This window comes from Ailuropoda melanoleuca, chromosome 13, assembly GCF_002007445.2.
Source record: "Ailuropoda melanoleuca isolate Jingjing chromosome 13, ASM200744v2, whole genome shotgun sequence".
Lineage (NCBI taxonomy): Eukaryota > Metazoa > Chordata > Mammalia > Carnivora > Ursidae > Ailuropoda > Ailuropoda melanoleuca.
Window position 1 is genome coordinate 15,538,251 of NC_048230.1, and position 11,855 is coordinate 15,550,105.

Sequence of the window (11,855 nt, forward strand, 5' to 3'; positions counted from 1 at the left end):
CCAGAACCATTTCAGGGACTCTGACATTGGCTTGCCCAGGGCATGCGGAACGGCAGCAGACAGAACGCTCCTGCTCCGTGCCCCATGCCACCTGCCGCTCACGGTGCTAAGAAGTAGGGCCTGAGTATGTGTGTGTGTGGTACAGAATGCAAGGGGCTGAGACTGATAGGTCAGAAACGAGAGAAGGACTGGAGCAGAATTAAAAATACAGTGGACCCACAGGGCCCAAGGTCTTATGTCTGAGCAGAGGCGGGATCTCCTTGAGCTTCTAGAAAACCTGGACATGGTTCATGTCTCAGGGGCAAACGCTCTGCTTATGAACAGAGGGGATTCTTCATCTGTCATGTAGAGCCTGGCTTTCAACCTCCTCCCCTTGACACAGGGATGTGCTTATGCAGAACACCCACCCCCCCTGCTGAGCCCACAGACACAGGGGCTGTGGTTTGCTGTGAGCTTGCAGCAAACTAGGGGGAGCTTGCTCACCTTCCCCCAGCTCACAACAGGGTTTCATTTCAGATGGCCGGTGAGGGAGAGCAACAGCATGGCAGGACCATGTTGACAACAGCGGACATCAGTGGTTCAGAGTATGGGCTTAGAGACAGACTGCCTACATTCCACTCCTGGCTCCACCACGGACTAACTGTGTGCCCTCAGGCAAGTGAATTGACCTCTCTGGGCCTCAGCTCCCTTAGCTGTAAAGTGGGAATAATAATAGTACTTCTTTCAAAATGTTACTGTGATAATTCTTTTATTGAGTGAACACTTCATAAAAGTGGCTATTACTGCTTAAAAAGATTAAAAGATTATTGTCATTACTTCATTAACCAAGATAAAGTCTCTCTCCCTCTCTCTCTTTCTCTCTCTCTCCCTTTATTTATTTATTTGTAGCTTTTTGTTTAGGGAAAAGGTGAAGAGTGTTTGGGAGGCCCAGAGTAGATAGAGAAGGGCTGCCTCTCCACTTAGAGTTGCTCTGTTTACATTATTCAATCTTCTCATCTGTACGCATGGTCTATCTCTCCATTTAGGCTATTTTTAAACGTCCATTGTTAAAATTTTATAATTTTCTTTGCAAAGACTGTGCATATCTTTTGTCAGCATTGTCTCTAGATACCGTGCAGGACTTTTAAAATTACAACCAGAATTTTCTTACAATTACATTTTCTAGTTGGTTATTCTGGTGTGTATAGGGATAAAATTGATTTTTATACATTGATTGTATCTAGCCACGTCTCCAATATCTCTAACCAATTCTTACAGTTTTGAGAGAATTACTATCTATGACCTTCGCTTCTCTTCCAAGTTGAGAGCAAATTGAGAAGTAGATGCAGGAGTCGTTAGAATAGGAATGATCACCTTTATTACCAATAAGGTTCTTTGGAAAATATGAATTAGAGCTATAGCTACAAGAAGCTCTTTAATACTCTATTCCGTAATTAAATGTATCCAGTCACAGACAGGGCTGGAAAACTGCAGGCATTTCCTGTGGGCCCTGCCCTGCCCTTGTAAAAATTCTGGCATGCGGGAGCAGAGAATGAGTACTTCCTAGGGGTGGGCTTGTTCCCCAAGATAGTGGAGAGGAAGGTACCGAGCTATGCAGGTCTAGCTTCTTCTCAAACTCAAGAAGTGACTCTCTTGGGGGTGAATGAGAGAGCAAAGAGAGGCCAGCAGTGCTATTCTAATGCAGTTACCACCATGAAGAGACATGAAGTAAATGTCCCTCACATGTCATAGGTTTCATCACATTCTCTGTGTAAAGAAACATTGTCCATGACAATACTATTTCTTCTTGTACAATCCTTATACCTCTTGTTTTTCCTGTCTTATTGCTATAGCTAGGACTTCTAGAACAGAGTTGAACAGATGTCATTATAATGTGTCTTTTTCCTCATCCCTGTCTTTATTTTTTTAAAGAAATTTTTAGTTGAAAAAAATTTTTTTAAAGATTTTATCCATTTATTTGTCAGAGAGAGACAGCACAAGCAGGGAGAGTGGCAGGCAGAGTAGGCAGAGGGAGAAGCAGGCTCCCTACTGAGCAAAGACCTCCCGAGGTGGGACTCGATCCCAGGACTCTGGGATCGTGACCTGAGCCAAAGGCAGATGCCTAACTGACTGAGCCCCCCAGTGTCCCTCATTCCTGTCTTTAAAGGGAATATACATGATTGCTGTACCCTTTTGGTAGAAAGCTATTATCAGGTTAGGGAAGTTCACTTCTGTTCCTGGTTTGAAAAAAAATTATAATTGGGTATTTAATATTTGAATTCTCCTTTGCTTTAATTGAAATGAAAATATTAATTGTAATAACATTAATGTGATTTTCCTAATGTTAAACCATCCTTAAATTCCTGCACTAGTGTGGCTTGTCAGGGAAGGCTTCTTGGGGGGGGTGCCATCATTGATTGTGAAGGAATTAGCTGGATAAAAAAAGATGGAGTGGGGGTAGGGCAAGGTGAGGGTGCAGGTGGGGATTATTGTTGTTGCAGGCAGAAGCAGTAGCAAGTGCAAAGGTCCTGAGGTGGGGAAGGAGCTAGTTTGTCTGAGGAGCTTCCACAAAGCCAGGATGGCTTCATCTCTGAAGAGAGAGGGAGAGTGTTGGCCCCAAGGAAGTAGCCAGTAAATCTCATACAGCCCAGTTAACCTTCTCCTCAAACCTGTAAACCCAGCTATCTGATAGAAAACAAGTCTCTGCTTCAGAGATTTTTCAATGGATTAAAATGGACTACTTATTTTTTTGTGTGGCTCAGGTTTCAGGTGGTTCAAATCTCTCTCTCTTTTAATTAAACGTGGGCCCTGCCTTTCCTCTACCCAGGTTGTGTCAAGGTTCCTCTTCTCTTGCAGTTTAATGGTAGCTGAGAGCAGTTGTTCTTAAAGTGTGGTCCCCAAGGGCCAGCAGGAAATTATCAGACATGCACATTCCCAGGCTCCACTTCTGAATCAGAAACTTGGGGGCTGAGGCCTAGCGAGCGATCTGGGTTTAAGTGAGCCCTCCAGGTGATTCTGATGTACTCAGGAGTTTGTGAACCGTTGGATTAGAGCTTCCCGGAGCTTCCTGAAGCTTCCCGATGCTGTGGAAAGAAGCTGAGACTGAGAGCTGGTATGCCTGGAGTCTGGTCCACTTTACTAATTTCTCCAACAAATATGTATGAGTGCCTACTGTGTGCCTCACTCTATTTTAGGTCCTGCAGACCCAGAGATGAACAAGACAGAGAAAGGCTAATTCTTAAAAAAAAAAATTATGGAATTCACATAACACAAAATTCACCGTCTTAACCAATTTAAAGCATACAATTTAGTGGTAGTTAGTACATTCACAATATTGTGCAACCATCACTGCTGTCTAATTCCAGAACATTTTATGACCCCAAAATACCTGGGGTCTGTACTGCGACCCTGTACCCACGAAGGAGTCACTTTTATTTGTCTCTCTCTCCAGCCTCTGGCAACCACCAGTTTGCTTTCTGTCTCTCTGGATTTACCTACTCTGGACTTTGCATGTAAGTTGAATGATACAATATATGGCCTTGGTGTCTGGCTTCTTTCACTTAGCATGTTTTAAGTGTCACCCATGCTGTAGCATGCTTCATTCCTTGACATGGCTGAGTCATATCCATGGGACAGATAGACTACACTTTGTTCACCCATTCATCAGTTGATGGACTTTGGGGTGGCTTCCCTATTTTAACTATTGTCAATAGTGCTGCTATGGACATTTATGTGCAAGATTTTTTTAAAAAGATTTGTTTAGGGGCGCCTGGGTGGCACAGCGGTTAGGCGCCCGCCTTTGGCTCAGGGCGTGATCCCGGAGTTATGGGATCGAGCCCCACGTCAGGCTCTTCTGCTATGAGCCTGCTTCTTCCTCTCCCACTCCCCCTGCTTGTGTCCCCTCTCTCGCTGGCTGTCTCTATCTCTGTCAACTAAATAAATAAAATCTTTAAAAAAAAAAATAAAAAGATTTGTTTATTTATTTTAGAGAGAGAGGGAGAGCAAGCAGGGGGAGGGATGAGGGAGAGGGAAACAAGCAGACTCCTCGCTGAGCAGGGAGTCTGACATGGGGCTTGATCCCAGGACCTTGAGATCATGAGTCAGATGTTTTAACTGACTGAACCACCCAGGTGTCCCCGTGTGCAAATTTCGGTTTGTTTTCCCTTCTTTAGGGTATATTCCTATGTGTAGAGTTGTAACGTCATACAGTAATACCATCTTGAACTTTTGAGAAACCACCTGACTTTTGTGCCGGGGCTGAGCCGTTTTACATTCTCACCGGCAGTGCACGAAGGTTCCAATGTCTCCACGTCCTTGCCAACACTTGCTTTCCTTTTTTTTTTCTTTTGACGCTAGCCACCCTTCTGGTGTGAAGCAATATCGTATTGTGGGTTTGATCTGCATTTCCCTAATGACTAATAACGTTGAGCCTCTGTTCACGTGCCTATTGTCCATTTGTATGTCTCCTTTGGAGAAATGTCCAAGTCTTTTGCCCATTTAAAAACTTGGTTGCTGAAGGGCTGATGTTTTTGATGTGCTGGGAGCAGAGCTTACGAAGGGTAGATAGAATCTGGGACACGTTTGCACCTCTCCTGTTTCAGTTTCCTCTTCTGTAAAACGGGGATTACGACAGAACCGGGGGTAAAGGATGGCCACGAAGACTACAGAGCCTGCTGTGTACGCCTCTGGGAACTTTGCACGGCACGTGGTAGCTCTGTGCCGTGTAACCGATAGCCCTTACTATATACCTGAGATGGGACTAACAATAGTAACGGAGCGAGAAGTGACCAGAGATTAATGACTGCTGGGAAGAAAATAAAACAGTGATGCAACGGAGAGTGACTGGAAGGCTATTTTAGGTTGGATGGACAAGGAAGGCTTTTTGGAGGAGGTGACACTTGAGCTGACACCGGAATGACAGGAAGGAGCCAACTGCATGAGGATTCGCGTACCGGAAGAGCTGAGGGAACAGCCAGGGCAGAGGTCTTAAGACAGGAACACGTCGGCCAGTTCAAGGAGCCGCTTGTGGGAAGGACAGGGCTGCTAGGGTGGGGGCCGGGCGCCTGGGCATGGGGTCCTGTGGGGCAGCGCCAGCACGAGAGGACGAGAGCTTCGGAGTCAGGAAACCTGGGTGTCTAGTCTACGTGTTCGTTAGGAAACGGACAAGTGACTTAGCCCATTTGGAAAAGGCCTCGTGTTCTCGTGGTAAAAATGGGGCTGGTTATTCCTGCCTCATGGGTCTTCTGAGAAGCTCAAATGACATAAAACACAGAGGGACACACACATTTGAGATGGTATTAATCACAAGACGATGACACCGCGAAGCCCCGAGCCCTGGCCAGCAGAGTGTGGGTGCGTCTGAAAATACTTTATCATGGGGGTGGTCGTCATTCACGCAGCCCTCCTCACCTCCCTCCTGCCTGCCCACCTTCCTCGAACCTTCCTTCAAGGTCCAGTCCAGTTGGGCTTTTGCTGAGCACCCCCTCTCCTTGCCCCCATGCCAGGCACGAGGCCATGGAGGTGAGCGACCAGGGCTGTGACTTCAAGGAGCCTCAACCCCCTTCTCCACGAGGCTTCCTCCTTCAGAGGCAGTTAGAATGAGTGCCCGTGCTCCTGTCCGACAGCATTGCTTCGTCCTTAGGGGATGAAGGAAGTATGGGGAAGGGTTGGGGTTTGGAATCCTGGTCTCCTTCTTACCAGACAGCATCCTGGCAGCAGGGAGCCCAGTGTCGGTGCTGAGAGCAGTCGGAGGCCAGACTGCCTGCGCCTCATGCTGAAGCCCGCACTTGCTGGTTCCTTCACCTCTCTGTGCCTCAGTTTCCTCATCTGTGAAAAGGAGGTCGTAGTGGTACTTACCTCACAGGGCTGTGATGAGGATTCCATATGGATAATTTGAAAGCAGGTAGAGCTGGAAGAATGCCCGGCAGGAAAGGGCTGTATAAATACCTGCTTGTTAAAGCAAATAGCATCACATTAGCTTTGTGGCCTGGGCAAGCCATCGGACGACCTGAGCCTCGTGTTCCAAATCTGCACATGGGAGCTCGTGTGAGGCTCCGGTGGGATGAGGTGTGCATAGCGCCCAGCACCAGGGAGTCTCCACCAACGCCTCCCTTCCTCCCTCTCAGCCCAGTGTCCTGCTGGGACCCTGTCTGGCTTTCCCTCGATTCCTCAAAGCCAGAGACACAGGCCTTATCTGTAGCCCAGGGCCAGTACCCTGAAGGTTCTCCGGAAATCTCTGCTCTATGGAATTGGAAAAGAAGAAATTGGACATGCGGGGGGGGGGGTGTATGTCTGCGTGTGGGTTTGTAGGTCCATGTGTCTCTGTATGTGTGTCTGTGTGCATGTATGTGTGTACGTGTATATGTTTGTGTGTGTATGCGTGTATGTCTCTGTCTCCGTGCATGTCTGTGTCTGTGTGCATGTCTGTGTGCATGTGTGTGTATATGTCTGTGTCTGAGTGTCTGGGTGTCTGTGTCTGTCTGTGTGTATGTCTGCACGTGTATGTCTGTGTATGTGTGTGTGTTGGGGCACCGGCCAACCCCAACCCCGCACGGAGCTGCCTGGAGGACTGAGCCATTGACCCAGCGGGCGAGCTGGGGGCGGGGCGCCGGGGCTGCGAGGGCCGGGCCGGCCACTAGGGGTCAGTGTGTCTCCGCCGCAGGCGACGCGGGCTTCGTACCTGATTGGGGCGGGTGCCCAGTGACAGTTCCTGACAGTTTTGCAACATCCCCTGCCTAAGGCTAAAAAAAAAAAAAATTAATTAATGTATCTTTCTCCGTAGCAGAGAAGGGAGCCCAGACAACCGAAATAACAAGCCGACTCTCTTTGCAGGAAAAGGCAGAAGGTGGTTAACCCGCCCTGTCCTTTGCATTCCTGGGCTGAAGGACTCAGAAACCAGTTGCGGTTTCTGCTCTGGCTATCTTGGTGCCGCCGAGGGTGCCACGGGGGAAAATCTGCTGAATTCTTCCTTTTCTATTTTCTGCCTGGGCGAGGAGGAGGGCGTTAATGCCGGCTGGCAGTTACATGAAACTGAGATGGATGGTAATGGGGTGTGTTAACAAACAAGGGCAGGAAATAAAGTGTCATATTTTCTGGAGGGCGAACCGCTCCCCGAGACAGAGCGGCAGGATTCTACAGAGGAGACACTTTGAAGGGGAAAAAAAAAAACAAAAAAAAAACCCCCAACGCCCTGCATAATCTCCCCCTCCCCCCTGTCTCTCCCCTTCCCTTTCTGGTGCCTCTGGGGAGACATAAATTCAGGCTCATCCTGGGGCTGGCTAACAGGCAAATAATTGGGCACCAAAAAGAAAAAAAAAAAAAACCCTCACGTAGATTCCTGCTTAGATGTTAAGTTATTCCTTTGTCTCAGGCTGAAGATGGAGAAACAGAAGACTTCGGGACTTGGAGGCTCGGAGACTGTAACATCAGAGCTACCTGCCTGGAACCCAGTGCCTGCCTGGGAGTGGTAGCCCTCCATCCCCAAGCCCCCTGACTTGCAGATGGGGGACCCTGAAGGGCCCCTGACTGGGGCTTTTGCACATGCAGGAAACAGCCTCACCCCGTTTCCTGCGTCCTTGCCACCTTCCTCCATGGCACCTTCTCTTACTTCTTCTGCACGGGCCCAGGCCTCCCACCCTCCCTGCCTCCTCCCTGCTGTCCCCGCATCGCACAGCCTCTCTGAACAAAGCCTGGCTGCTATCTCATCCTTGGTGTGCCTAGCACCTGGCGCCTTGCCGGGTACATTGTTCGTAGGTGCCTGATATATGTTTGTGGGGGAATAAGTAGTGGTGTCCCAAAGCCCTCTGCTCGAAATACTAATGGTCTATGTCGATGGAACATATTCTCAGAACAAAATGCTTCGTGTGCTTTTTCTCACCTTATCCTTAAAGCACTGTCCTTGTGAGACAGGAGCGAGGGTGCCGTCATCAGCACTGTCATCATCTCCATTTTATAGATTTGGGAGTGAGCCTCAGAAGGAGAAACTGACCTGGCACAGCCATAGAACTTGGCAACCAGAGCAGGGATGTGGACCTGATGACTGAGGGGGTTGGAGGATCCCCCTGCTGCCTGGGAGGCCCCCGCCTGGGACCCTCGCGTGGCACTGTGCACTTGCTAGTTTGTGCTGTTGTCAAGTGGTGTGCTCCTTGAGGCCCGGGCTGTGCTTCCAGCTTTTCTGTGGCCTTCAAGACAGGAAAGACCAAAGCAGGGCAGGGTCTGAGTCCTCTGGAAGGCCCCCCCCCGCCCCCGGGCTCAGCCTTGCTTTGTACCGAATGCATCTCCAGGGGGCCCCACTACTTCTGGACTCCAGAGCCAGGCTCCCTGGGCTCCAATCCTACTTCTGCTGCTCACTAACTGGGCCGGTCACTTAACCACCCTGAACCTTGGTGTCCTCATTTGCAAAATGGGGATAGGAGTAGCACCCACATCACAGAGCTCTGGCGAGGGTTACGTGAGTTCATATAACAGTGTTTGGTACCAATACTGACTGCTGTTTGAGACACTGCATGCAGAATCTGCATTCTTTGCTGCCACTTCTGAAGAGTACGTTTGTCCCTATAGTGTACATCCAATGTCTCTGGGCCTCCCAACTCCCTCTTTTTCATTTAAAAAGTAGTCATTCTATTAAAAACAAACAATATACTAAACCAACAGCCAACTTGGGCCTTTGAGATGACAGGGGAGAGGCAAACATTTGGCATCCTGCCTTAGCCGTCCTCTTCACGTCACTTCTTAACAACATAGAAAGCAACACGGGATGCCCATATAAGGCCTGGTATTCAATACAGTCAGCATATGGCTGCTCTGGGTGGACAGACGCTTACAATTCATGAAGCCAGCCGCTTCTCCGGACTCTATAAATACTCTCGGAAGAGAAACCCAAGACCAGAGGCTCGGGACACCCCGCGCCGTCGAAACCAGCTCAGGCCCTTCCTGTGTATGATGCAGCATGACTCGGTACTGGCTCCTTCCTGAGAGATGTGTGAACCCACGACGGCCACATTTTTGTCACAGTTCCCAGTGGTGTCACCAGATACCACGTTCTCTAAGAGCAGAATGCATTCCATTGAGTTTTCTTCAAAAGGTGCACCAAGAGGAGTGTGGGTCGGGGTGCTCAGCCTGCTTGGGGGTGATTCTCATTGTTATCGCTCAGTCTCCCAATATTTACGGGGCAGCTGCTCTACCATTGGGCTGTGTACCAGGTGTGGAGATATTGGTGGGTCCCTGTCTCCGTGGAGGGGCTACCTGGGTGGGGGCAGCTGATAGACAAGAAATACTGTGACACTGAGCACGGTGCAGGAGAAGGCCTGGCTGCTGTGGCATTTATGTGGGGGTGCGGGAGATCCCGGTAGGCTTCCCACGGTGGTGCTGTCCAAGCAGAGGGGTGAGGCAGGCGCAGGAGGAAACTAGGCAGAGAGGGAAGACGGCCTGTGTCAAGCTCGTGCAAGCCCCCGAAGGGGAGGAGAAGAGAAGGAAGCCCCGTAAGGCTGAAAGGAGAGCAGGGCAGGGTCAGTGAGTGGAGGCAAACCTACAGAGGAAGGGAGGATGGGTCACCCAGAGCCCTGAGAACCACATTAAGGATTTGAGGATTTGTTACAAGGTCCTAGGTATAGTTAAAGGAAAATAAGGTAATAAGATTTATATATTTTTAAAAAAGTTGCTTGTACTGCAACATGGGTTGGAGAAGATGAGAGAGAAACAAAGATGACCCTGGAAGCCTGGTTAGGAACCTCTGTCACAGGCCTGGGGAGAGCTGGGGGCCATCTGCAGGAGGGTGGGGGGCGGTGGAGAAGATGGGCCGATTCTACAGACATTTAGGTGATGAAATTGATAGGATTGGACATGGGAGGCAAGGGCAAGGGGGAGAGAGGTATCATGGATGACTCCCAGGCTGTGAGTTTGAGAAAAGGAGTGGATGGGAGGGGAAGTAGGTTTGGGGCAGAGCAGACTGTATGTTCAATTTTGGACATGTTGAATTTGAAATCCTGGTGAGATATCCAAGTGGGGGTCTGGGTAGGGGCTGCGGTGTGAGGATAGGCTGAGCTGGTGTTAGAGATTGGGAGCCATTGGCCGTGGTTGGCATTTAAAGGCCCAGAGTGGATGAAGTGGCCCGGCTGGGTAAAGCGCTCAGTCCTGGAATGGAGAAAGTGAATGGACCTCGGGGAATTGGAGAGGTGGTTAAGGTGAGAGTCGATAGTGGGGTTGGGCTCCCCTGCAGTCAGTGTGCCCTTTGTCCGGGTAACCCAGCTTAGGTGATGAGCCAGTGTTTGCATTCTTTGGCTTTGGAAGAAATAGCAGTGACATGGACCCTTGGAAATTCAGCCACAAGATGAGCATTTACGGTCATTTCTCAGTCTGTTTGGGGGAGCTGCCTAAACCTTGTTGGGATCTAAATGTCACCGGTCCTTTGCTGCTGCTTTTCTTTGCTCTGCTGAAATTCTTGCCACTTGCTCTTGCTAAAACAAGGACCTCTCTTGGGCACTCTTTCCGTTTCTTGGTCAATTCTAGTACTCGCTAGGTGGCCGCTGGGGCAAGGGAGGGATTCGTGATAAAGGGAAGGCTTGTGTGTGTGGGGGGTCTACTTCCCAGCTGGTGGGCTGCCTGATTCTGTGTTAACTAGGAGTCCGAGCTGCTTTGGAGGGAAGGGTGCATGCCACTCACAGATCTGAGCATTGAGGTGCATGACCTGACCTTTGCCCTGTTACCTTTACACTCTGATAGTCTTTCCCAGTGGAGGTGATGTCCTCTGCTAGTGGCGTGGGGGATGACTTTAACTGGTAGAGGGACATGACATTAAGTACCATCACATCACAGAGTGAGAAACTTACTTCATTTTTAATCCTGTTTATGGAAAGGAGAAAAATCCCAGGATGTTTTTTAACTTTTACTCATCTTTCCTTTGAACAAAGAATGAGCAGTTTCCTGGGGCCAGAAAGAGACTTTAGCCGGACCCACTCTCTAGTGGGCTTTATTTGCATTGATTGGAATGTTTCCTTTTCTTTCTGGCATGAGCTGCTGGTTTGCTTTCACAGCCGGAGGCTGTCTGCTGCATGGTCCCAGCTCTGCTGTATGGAGTTCTTTGTTGTCTTGGCGAACCTGGCCTATCCTGACTGCTGCAGCAATGATGCAACCTGTCCTTTCGAAATAAATGTATTTGAGTAATTTTCAACAGTTTTACACAGTTATGGCAAAATATATATGGGTGAGCGCATGAGGGGCAAAGTTTGGAGAATGATGAATGAGATCATAGAATTGAAAAAAAAAGTGTGTGTATGTGTGTGTGTGTGTGTATGTGTGTGACCTCATTAGGGTGATCAGCCAAGCCAGTTTTCCTGGGATTGTGTTTCTGGGTACGGGGCTTTTAGCTTTAGGACCGGGAAAGTCCCAGGCGAACCAGGATGAGTTGGTCAGCCTGGTCCTACGTGAGACGAGCAGACCCTCTTCACCCATCTGGGTGACTGGTTAGATTTGCTCAACAGAGTCTCCAAGGGTGCTGGGTCAGACGAGGGAGTCACTGGGTCTTGTCAAGCCTTCCGTACCCAATGTGGTTTCACTCTCTCACCAGATGGATGAAGAAACTGAAGACAGTAAAGTGACTGATTGGTGGCAGGTGGCACAGATAGTAAGGGGTCAAATGGAGAATCGAATCACATCTCCTGACGGTTAGTTCCTGTTAACTTTCTTCCTCTGGGTCCCCAGCTAGAGCTCTTGTTCTAATCTGTCCTTCCCTCCGTCACCTCTGTCGGCTTTCAGATGCCTCTATAATCACGTCAACGCAATGAACCATTAGATGGCATTTATTAAGTGTGAGACACTGTGGTAAGAGCTTTCCATGTAGTGATCATCGATCTTCACCACAATCCTCTGAAGTCAGTACT